This window comes from Aspergillus mulundensis (assembly GCF_003369625.1).
Source record: "Aspergillus mulundensis strain DSM 5745 chromosome Unknown scaffold_8, whole genome shotgun sequence".
Taxonomy (NCBI): Eukaryota; Fungi; Ascomycota; class Eurotiomycetes; order Eurotiales; family Aspergillaceae; genus Aspergillus; species Aspergillus mulundensis.
The window spans coordinates 920,986-933,407 of record NW_020797896.1 but is presented as its reverse complement, the minus strand read 5'-3'; positions in this window follow the sequence as shown (position 1 = coordinate 933,407).

The window sequence follows — 12,422 nt, the reverse complement described above, 5'->3', positions numbered from 1 at the left end:
CTTTTTTAAGTTATATATAGCTAAAACCTAAAAATTATAATATAATTTAAAATTAATTTTAAATAAATAAAAATACTAGCTATATTAACTARAATAAAAAAATTATAAAAAAAATATAAAATATTATTAAAACTTAATATTAATAATATAATATTATAATAATTATATTAATATTTTTATTATTTATATAATATTACTTATTTATAGCTTATTAATATCTTACCTAAGGTTTTTATAATTTTAACTTTTTAACTTATTAATTATATACTATATTACTAGTATATTTATATTTTATTTTTAAATAAAATTATTTTAATAGTTTTAAAAAAAAACCTTTAATACTTAATAATTTTCTATTATTAAAATTATTAAAAATATTAAAATACTTATAAAATACTAGTAACCTAATAATTATAAAATAAAAAAATATTAAATATTTTAAAAAATTAATAAGCTAAATATAATATATTTTAAAAATAATATTAATATTAAAATAATTTACTAAAATATTATAATAAAATTAARAATAAAAATATACTTAAGTATAATTTTAATTTTAACTTATAATAATATTTTAACTAGCTTAGTATTTTAAAATTAAACTTTTACTTAAAAAATATAAATTAAATTAATAATAAATTTTAAAAGCTTGAATTATAATAAAATTAGCATGTAAAAGTAATTAAATTTAATATATTAATAAATTAAAAGGTATAAATAAAAAATATTAAATTCTTTTTTAAAAATACCTTAAAAATAAATTAATATAATTTTAAAAAGTTTAATAACTAATTTACTAAATATTATAATTAAATTAAAGTTAACTTATTAAAAAAAGGACCAAGATTTTAGGAATTTTATTAATTATTTTATTATTTTAAAATAATATTTTTTAAAAAATAATAAAAAAATATAAATATAATATTATTTTAATAAGCTTTTACCTTTACTATAAAATAAAATTTATAACCTTAATAATATAAAACTTTTAAATATTAAAAATATTTAATTTAACTTATTTTATAATATTAATTTTATATATTATATTTATAATTTTATATTACCTTATATTATAATAAATTATTAAAACCTATAAAATAAAAAAATATTATTAATTTTTAAAAAAAATTAATATAAATTTACCCGCGGTAAAAAAACCTAAAAAAAGTTATTTTTAAGGTAAATTTTTTAAAAAAATTATAGTAAAATACTTATAAAATATACTTTTAGTATAATAAAACTTTTTTAAAGCTATATTAAAATAATACTAAATTAAAATTAGTTAAAGTTAACTAGTAAAAAATAACTTTTTAATCTTATTATAATTATTATAAGTATATTATTATACCTTTTAATTTAACTAATACTTTTATTACTTTTTAAAGTTATATTTATTTTATAAATTATAATATTTTAAACTAAATATATATTATTTAGTTTAATAATATTCTTATTTTTTATTAATTTTAAGTAATATATTAAGTATATTAAGTAAGTTTTTAAATAATTATATAAAGCTAAAATTTTTAAGTTTTATAATTAATTAAAATAATATTAAAATAAACCTAAAATAAATAATTATTATAATTTTATTAAAAAAACCTTGTTTTATAAAGCCCTGTAATTTTTTTTAAGTTTTATTAATTTTTATTATTATTTTATTTATAATTTTATATAAATTACCTTGCCTTTAATTAGTTTAATAAAAAATATAATATAAAAAAAATTAGGCCCTTATAATTTTAAAAATATAAAAAATTAATATTTTAATATTTTTAAATATTTTTTATAAAAGCGTTATTATTATATTATTTTAATTTTATATAAAAAATAATTAAAAGTAAATGCTAGTAATATAGGAATAACTAAAATTTATTTTTAATTAAATAATATAAAAATATTATTTAGTTATATTTTAATTATATAAATTTATTAAAATAAATATTAATTAATTAATTTTAAATAAGAAATTATTTACYATTATTTTAATTATTTAATTTTTAAAGTAATATTTTAAAGGTTTTTTATATAATAATAGTATAATTAAATTATATAAATTTTTATTTTTTTATATAATAGTAAACGTATAATAAAAAATAAGTAAAATAATATATAAATTTAATAATATATAATTTTAAAAATTTATATTACCTAGGCAAGTATAATCTTATAAATACATTATTTAAAAAATATAAAAATAAAATTAAAATAGTTTTATAAATTTTTTAGTATTTATTTAAAAAAATAATATAAAATATTAAAATATAAATAATTACTTACCTAAACTTAATATAAAGTTTTTATAAAAAAGCTTAATTTAAATAAAAAATAAAATATTTAAGTTTAAAATATTGAGTGTATAAAGTGCTTAAATATTTTTAAAAAATTATTTTTAAAATAAAATAATATTAAACTTTTATTTTAAAAACTATAATATTATAGGTATATAATTTAATCTTTAAAAAAAATTAGGTTTTAACCTAGTATTAAGTTTAAAATACTATATTAATTAAAAATATTTATTTTAATTATATATTAAATTATTTAATAAAGTTATTTTTAATATTATAATTTATAAATAATTAAACTTAGGAGTAAATTATAATTTTAAAAATAAAAAATTAAGTTATAAAAGCTAAAAAATTATATAATAATATACTTATAATAATTATAATAATATTAAAAAGCTATTTTTTACTAGTTTTTTTATAAACTTAAATATAATAATAAGTATTTTTTAAATTAACTTTAGTATAGCGGGTTGCTCCTAAAATATAATTAAAAATTTTTAAAATAAAAAATAAAAAGTATTAATTTTTAATTATTATTTTAGTTAATTTTTAATAGTTAATATATAATTATAAGTTTTTATTTTTTTAAGTATAAAAAATAGGTGCTTTGGTAGGACTTTTAAAAGGTTTAATATAATTATATTAAATATTTTTATTAATATACTAGTATAATATAGCTAACTTAATAAAATAAATAAATAAATTAACTTATAATAAGGTAGATAATTACTTATTATTATATTATTATATATAAGTATTAACTTTAAAAATATTATTTTTATAATATTTTAAAATATATTAAGTTTAGGTAATAAATTATTTATTTATAAAAAAATTTAACTTATTATTATAAATATTTTTAAGTAAAAAAATAATAATAAATATATAAGCTTAATTTTTATAAGCCTTTATAAATTTATATTATTTAAAAATTTAATATTTTATTACTTTATTATTACTTTATTATTAATTTATTATTATATAAATATATATAACTTAAATAATTATAATAAAAAAATTAAGTATTTAACTTTAATTTAAAAGATTTTTATAGTACTTTTAAAATTAGTAACTTTAATAAATACTTTTTATACTTTTTTTAAAATTATCTTGCTAATTACTATATTTTTTAAAATAAAATAAAAAAGTTTTACTTAATTTAAATAAGCATGTTTTATAAATTTTATATTTATTATATTTATTATATTTATTATATGTATTATATTTATTATATTTATTATATTTATTATATTTATTTTTACTTTAATATTTAAATTTATTTTAATTTTAATTTTATTTCGCGGAGCTTTTATTATTATTTTAGTTTAAAAATATTTACTTATTTTTATTTTTAAATATTAAGCTAGGGCATAATACCTTAATTTACCCTTTTTTATTTTTTTATTATATATTTTTTATTTTAATTTATATACTTACCTTTTTACTAATTATTTTATTTTTTATAATATTTTTTATTTTAAAAGTTTTTATTCTTAATATTTATAATATTAAAAATTATTAATTAAATAATATATTACACCCATAGATACCAAGCCCCTAATAAAATAAAAAAATTAATAAAATAAAAGTTATAATAATATTAACCTACTATATATTAATAATAATATTATTATTTTAATAATATTTTTAAGGCTAATACCCTAGTAAAAAATAGTTAGCTAAAAGTTAATTTTTATATATTTTTTACTAGTTTATAAGTTTTAGTATAGTAATAGTAGGTTTTATAAAAAAAATTAATATAATAATATTAAATTTATAATTAAAATAAAATAAAATAATATTATTTTTTAGGTTAATTACTTTTAAAAAAATTAAAAAGTAAATAAAAATTTATTTTTTTATATTAACTACTTATATAATATTAATAATATAATAATATAATAATTATAATAATATTTTTATTATTTATAAAATATTACTTATTTATAGCTTATTAATACTTAAATTAATAAAAAATAATATAAAATTTTTATTATTTATTAAAATAGCTATTTTAGCCACTAAAAATAAAGTTATTTAAAAATAAAATAGTAATAAAAATATTATTTTAAGCCTTAAAATAACACTATATTTAATAATAAATTATTTTAAATAAAAAATTAAATAATTAAATATATAACTAACTTAAAATAATAATAAAATATACTTATTATAAAAATTAAAAAAAGGCTAATTTATTATGCTTATAAATATTAAGCCTTAAAAAAATAAAAAATATTATTAATATTTTAATAATTTAATGAAAATTAACGCCCTAGTAAAAAATAACTAGTTAAAAGTTAATTTTTATATATTTTAAACTTTAAAATTTAAAACTTTTTTTATTAAATAATAATTTTAATATTTTATTAAGTTTATTCTATACTTAGTTAGCTTACTTAAACTTTTATAATATTTTAAATATTTTAAATTATTTTAATAAGTTAATGTACTTAAATTTTTATATAATAAATTATTAAGTAATTTTAATAAATTAAATTTATTAAATTAAAATTTATTATTTATTAATTTTAACTTTTAGGTAATAAATTATTAAGTAATTTTAATAAATTAAATTTATTAAGTTATAATTTATAATTTATTAATTTTAACTTTTAAAGTATAATTAAATATAATATAAATTAATTATAAAAACCTTAAGTATACTAACCAGGTATAAAATAAAATACTAAAAAAATTATTTAATAAAAAATTAATATTAAATTTAAGGCCTAAAATATATAAAAACTAATTTTTAATTAATTATTTTTTACTAGGGCGTTAGCCTTAAATATATTATTTAAATAATAATATTATTATNTATTTATTATATGTATTATATTTATTATATTTATTATATTTATTATATTTATTTTTACTTTAATATTTAAATTTATTTTAATTTTAATTTTATTTCGCGGAGCTTTTATTATTATTTTAGTTTAAAAATATTTACTTATTTTTATTTTTAAATATTAAGCTAGGGCATAATACCTTAATTTACCCTTTTTTATTTTTTTATTATATATTTTTTATTTTAATTTATATACTTACCTTTTTACTAATTATTTTATTTTTTATAATATTTTTTATTTTAAAAGTTTTTATTCTTAATATTTATAATATTAAAAATTATTAATTAAATAATATATTACACCCATAGATACCAAGCCCCTAATAAAATAAAAAAATTAATAAAATAAAAGTTATAATAATATTAACCTACTATATATTAATAATAATATTATTATTTTAATAATATTTTTAAGGCTAATACCCTAGTAAAAAATAGTTAGCTAAAAGTTAATTTTTATATATTTTTTACTAGTTTATAAGTTTTAGTATAGTAATAGTAGGTTTTATAAAAAAAATTAATATAATAATATTAAATTTATAATTAAAATAAAATAAAATAATATTATTTTTTAGGTTAATTACTTTTAAAAAAATTAAAAAGTAAATAAAAATTTATTTTTTTATATTAACTACTTATATAATATTAATAATATAATAATATAATAATTATAATAATATTTTTATTATTTATAAAATATTACTTATTTATAGCTTATTAATACTTAAATTAATAAAAAATAATATAAAATTTTTATTATTTATTAAAATAGCTATTTTAGCCACTAAAAATAAAGTTATTTAAAAATAAAATAGTAATAAAAATATTATTTTAAGCCTTAAAATAACACTATATTTAATAATAAATTATTTTAAATAAAAAATTAAATAATTAAATATATAACTAACTTAAAATAATAATAAAATATACTTATTATAAAAATTAAAAAAAGGCTAATTTATTATGCTTATAAATATTAAGCCTTAAAAAAATAAAAAATATTATTAATATTTTAATAATTTAATGAAAATTAACGCCCTAGTAAAAAATAACTAGTTAAAAGTTAATTTTTATATATTTTAAACTTTAAAATTTAAAACTTTTTTTATTAAATAATAATTTTAATATTTTATTAAGTTTATTCTATACTTAGTTAGCTTACTTAAACTTTTATAATATTTTAAATATTTTAAATTATTTTAATAAGTTAATGTACTTAAATTTTTATATAATAAATTATTAAGTAATTTTAATAAATTAAATTTATTAAATTAAAATTTATTATTTATTAATTTTAACTTTTAGGTAATAAATTATTAAGTAATTTTAATAAATTAAATTTATTAAGTTATAATTTATAATTTATTAATTTTAACTTTTAAAGTATAATTAAATATAATATAAATTAATTATAAAAACCTTAAGTATACTAACCAGGTATAAAATAAAATACTAAAAAAATTATTTAATAAAAAATTAATATTAAATTTAAGGCCTAAAATATATAAAAACTAATTTTTAATTAATTATTTTTTACTAGGGCGTTAGCCTTAAATATATTATTTAAATAATAATATTATTATTAATATATAATAGGTTAATATTACTATAACTTTTATTTTATTAGTTTTTTTATTTTATTAAGGGCTTAATATTTATAAGTATAATAACTTAGCTTTTTTTAATTAAAATTAATTTAATTAGTTTTAGGTTATTTTTTATTTATTTAAGTATTAATAAATTATAAATAAATAATATTTTATAAATAATAAAAATATTAATATAATTATTATGGTATTATATTATTAATATTATATAAATAATTAAATATAAAAAAATGAATTTTTATTTATTTTTTAATTTTTTTTTTAACTTTTTTAATTTCCCTATTTTTTATAGCTTAATATATTTTTTTACTATTTTATTAATTACTTAATACCATGGCTTTAGTAATATAATTTAAAATTTATATTTTTATTTTTTAAAGCCTTTTAATAATATTACTAAAAATATAAAAAAAAATAGTAATAGTTTTTTTTTATAAATTTTAATAATAAAAATAAAAAAAGGCTAGTATTTTTAATAATAAAAAAAATAAAAAATAAAAAAAGTAAAAAAAATAATAAAATATATTAAGTTTTATTATATATACCTGTTTATATTTAGTACTTAAAAATACTTTTTATACTTTTTTAAATTATCTTACTAATTATTATATTTTTTTAAAATAAAATAAAAAAATTTTACTTAATTTAAATAAGCACGCTTAATAAATTTTATACTTATTATATTTATTTTTATTTTAATATTTAAATTTACTTTAATTTTAATTTTATTTCGCGGAGCTTTTACTATTATTTTTATTTAAAAATACTTACTTATTTTTATTTTAATTTATATACTTACCTTTTTATTAATTAGTTTATTTTTTTATAATATTTTTTATTTTAAAAGTTTTTAATTATTATTTTATAAACTTTTATAATTTAATTAAAATTTACTAGCTAAAAGTTAAGGTTTTATAATAATTTTATATAATTAAGTATAATATAATTAGGTTTTTTATACTTAAAATATATTATAAAAATTAATTTTAGCTAATTTTAATTTAATAATATTTTAGTATAGCTTTAAAAAAGTTTTATTATATTAAAAGTTTATTTTATAAGTATTTTATTAAGTTATAAATATAATATATAAAATTAATATTATAAAATATGGTAGCGGATATAAGCGCTATGCGTATTTAAAAAGTCTTATATTTTACTAAGTCCTGTAAAGCGGGTGAAGTAGCTATAAAGATAGTAATGCATGGTAAAACCTTATATGCCGGGATATAGCTCCAAAGGTTGTCATATATCCCCCCTTTAAAAAAAGCTTAAATATAATATGGAGCTAAGCTTAACAAATAAAATAATTTTTAAAAATTAGGAATTAATTATGTAATAAGAAAGATATTATAAAGCAGCCATATATTAAAGCAAAGCTTAATAAATTACAAAAAAAAGATAAAGCAAAAAAGTATAAAAAGTAAAAAAAAAAGTATAATATAGCTATATGGTGTGTAGTACAGTAATAGCTATTAATATTTTATACTACTTAATAAACTAAAAAAAAAAAAAACCCGGGAAATAGAGCGCGTGAGGCAAAACAAGAGTAAAAAATAAAAAAGCTAATTAAAATATATTATTAAATACTAAACCATTTTTTTTTTTATATAGCCCAGCTAGTTTATAAAAATCCTAAAGGTGTTTTATATATTAATATTATATAACTTTAAATTAAACTTATAACTACGTATTTTATTAGGCTTTATACTATAAAAGTATTTAAAAGCCTTTAGTAGCTTAGCGGCGTTACTTGTAAATATTACCTTAAAGTTATATAATAGTAAATGTTAAACCTTTTTAACCACTGCCTTAAACGGCCAGCCCCAATAGTATTTATTTTTAATATTTATTTTTATAAAGGTTAAATAATACTAATAGTATAAAAATTATAAAGTTATATTTTTTTAGTTTAGTAGTAAAGCTTTAGGTTTAGTTAGCTTATATAAAAATAGTAATTTAATTATATTACAAATATTTTTTATTTATAATAGCCTAGATGCTCTAAATTTTACCGGCATACTAAAACTTTAATATTAGCTAAAATAAAGAAAATTAAATAAATATTATAAATTATAGTCTAGTCCCTTAAGTACTATTGGCTGGCACTACCCCTAAATTAGTTAAAATATATATTTAAAGGTAAAGTAATATTTAGAGTTTTAGGGCGGGTTAAGCTTAAACCTGGGAGACTAGTTTATTATATAGTTTATGCTTGTTATAATACTTGCATAATATATAAGAAATCCTTAATTATATTTAATAATAGCGTGACTTAATTATAATATTTTTTAACCTTTTACCTAGTTTGCTTATTTAGTTTTTAAATTATAAACTCTAGCTTTATTATAGTTTTTTAATAGTTTAAAATCTTACTTTTAATATTATTTCTTGCCTAACCTAACCTGTACTTTAGGGTATTATACTTATATATTATTTATTTATTTTTAAAGTATAAAATACTAGTAAACTATTTATTAAATACTAAATAGCTTATTAGCTTTATTACTATTATATACTTATTTTAATTACTATTTAGCCTAATTATATAAATTATATTTATGTAAAACTTAGTAAAAGCACAAGAAAAAATATATGTTAATACTAGGTTTTTTGCCGCTGCTTTCTAAAAAGTAATTATAAAGTATACTTTTTTTATATAACGCACCTTGCGCTAGCATGTAATTTTTTTAATTATTTTTTTTTTAGCTAGCTTTGCGGCTTTAAAATTTACCTTTATTAATTATAATATAATTTTTTTTATTTTCTTTTTTAGGTATTTAAAATAGCAGTCCTTTTTTATAATCCTAAGTCTAGACTTATTAAGTAACTAGAAACCTTTATCCCCTTGGGATTTAGGCACTATTATTACTATAATAAAAGTATTTATAATATAGTTTATTATTTATTTATTCTTGTTTTTTTTAAAAGACGTTATTATTTTTTAAAATCCTAATAAATATCCTACCTTTTATATAATTAAAAAGCGCGGGGCGTACTAAGGCAATAATATTAGGTTTTATTTTATAAAATTAAGTTATATTATATTTATTTTCCTAAGTGTTACACGGAACATTACTAGTAGTATAATAATAAATAAAAACTTTACTACTTTATTATATTCCGCGACCCTAGGCTTGTCTTACTTAAAATATTTTATATAAGGTTTTTTTAGTTTATTATATTTTTCTTGCTTAAAATCTATCTTGCTTGTGTATAAATACTTAATAAATAATAAAAAACTATGCTATTTATATACTAGCAACGCCTAATTACTAATTTTACTTAAGTTTTAAATTATAAAAAAGATAAAAATAAGTAAGGCAATATATTATAAAAGTAAGGTAAGAATAAAAAACGCACTCTAAATAACTAAAGGTATTTTTTATATATAAAATAACTTAGTATACCAGTGCAGTTAATCGTGGGAAAAGTAATAAAATATAGTTAAATAGTAAGGGTAGTAAGGTGTTAAGGTTAAAAAGAGTTAAAAATAAGAAAATAAAAATATAGTAATATACTAAGGCCGCCAAGACTTGTGGCAGCAAGGTAAAAATACTAAAAAAATAAAAAATAAAATAAAAAACAAGCTAATACATGCAAGTAAATATTACTTTTTTTTTAAGTTTTACCTCCGCGCCATATTCTTCGTGTAGTAATTTTTAAATTTTTTTATTAATTTTTTTATGTTTTATAGCTATAATTTATGGTACTACTTGTTATATTTATTAAACTATTTAATATACTTTACTAGATATTTTATACCGCCGCGCTTTGCCTTTCTTTTTGTAATAACTATTTTTAATTTATACTTATGCTATTTATTATTATTATATAACTTATAGGGTTAACCACGCTGTTTTTTGCTTATTTTTTTAATTTAGTTTTTAATAAACTATGCGGTATTATTGTCTATTAGTTTATTTAATACCTTTTTATATTAAAATAGGTTATTACTAACGGGGGCCTTTTTTAAGTGTATAATAAAAATAATAGGGTGTATTTATTATTTAGCTAGGAAATTTAGTTAATATGCTAATAATTTAATACACTTTAAAACCTTAAAAGGGCCGCTATATTAATTTAATATTTTTTTACTTAATATATTTTTAATAAAATACCCCTTATAAAGCCAAAGATATATAAAATTATTAATTATAAAGAATATAGGGACGTGATATTTATTATACTATGCTTTTATTAATATTTATACTAACTTAATCACGTCTGCCGCTATCTCGCAAGTAGTAAATAATTACTTAATTTTTTTTAGTTATAAACTAATATTTATTAAAAGGCGTAGGTTTATTTTATATATAAAATATTAAGAAGTTTTATTAATAGTTACATGCCTAATACTATTATAAATAGCTTAAAAGTAAAATAATATATTTAGCTATTTTAGGCTAAACTACAGGGCTATAATTACATAGCGTAGGTAAGCCTTAATTATTTAATTATTAATTTTTATTATATTATTACCCTGTAAGTACTAAGTTATTATAAACAGGCCTTTTACTTTAAAATTTATAAATATTTTTAGCCATACTTTTAAAAGAAACTTGGTATCCTAATTTAAAATAATCCGTAATAGCAACCCCTAATTATTAAGCTATAGGTATTTTAATAATATATTAGCCTATTACTTTATAAACCAGTTATTACAGCCTAAAATTATAGTTATTTAATATAAAAAATAATTTATTATAAATATAATAGTGTTATATCGCCCGTTATCTAGTAATATAAAAATTAAATTAATAAAAATTATATTAAATAAATAAGGTATTAATATAATTAATTATAAAGCGCTATACGGCTTATACCTCTTGGTTCTTTTTAATAGGTAATCCAGGCAATACTTTATATATTACTTAACTTAATATTTTATTTAGCTTATTATAATACCTTTTAATAGCTTTAGTATCTTATTTATACTAGGATAGCTATTTATATTATATATAATTTATAAAACCTTCTTGCGTAAATAATCCAGGATTACTAGCTTTTTTTTTAATTTAGTATAAATAATGCTATTTATTAGCTTAAACAAAAGTATTATAAAATATTTTAAGTTTTAGTTTACGTGCAGGACCTTTATAACTTTTAATTATTAAAGATTTACTATATAGCCTTTTCTGGCCTATTTTTTAAAATTATTAAATAGTTTAATTTATATAACATGCTAAGCAAAAATCTTTTTTAGTAAATTTTTTACTTTATTCTTCGTGTATAATAGTAAATATAATAAAGCATTAAAAATAACATGTAACTTGCCTAGCTTATAATAAATTTTAAGGCTGGCTATTTACCTGTAGTATTAGGATACTTTTACTAGTTTTAAATTTAGTTAATTATTACTTATAGTGCTTAGTAACATGCTACGCAGTATATTTATAGCTAAGAAATAGTTTATATAAATTATACCTTTTTAGCTAAATTTTATAATATAGCGCACCTTGCATAGCACCTAAATCACGCCTGTAATTTTAAGCTTTATAAGGTAGTATTACTTCTTAGCCTTTAATAATAATTTACTAAAAAAAAGTATTAACTATATTATTTTTAAAAATAGCGGTTAAGCGGCATCCTAAGGTACTAAATAATTTTTTTTATAATAATTAGGTTATTATATATAGTGTAAAATAATATAGTACTAAAACCTTTTTA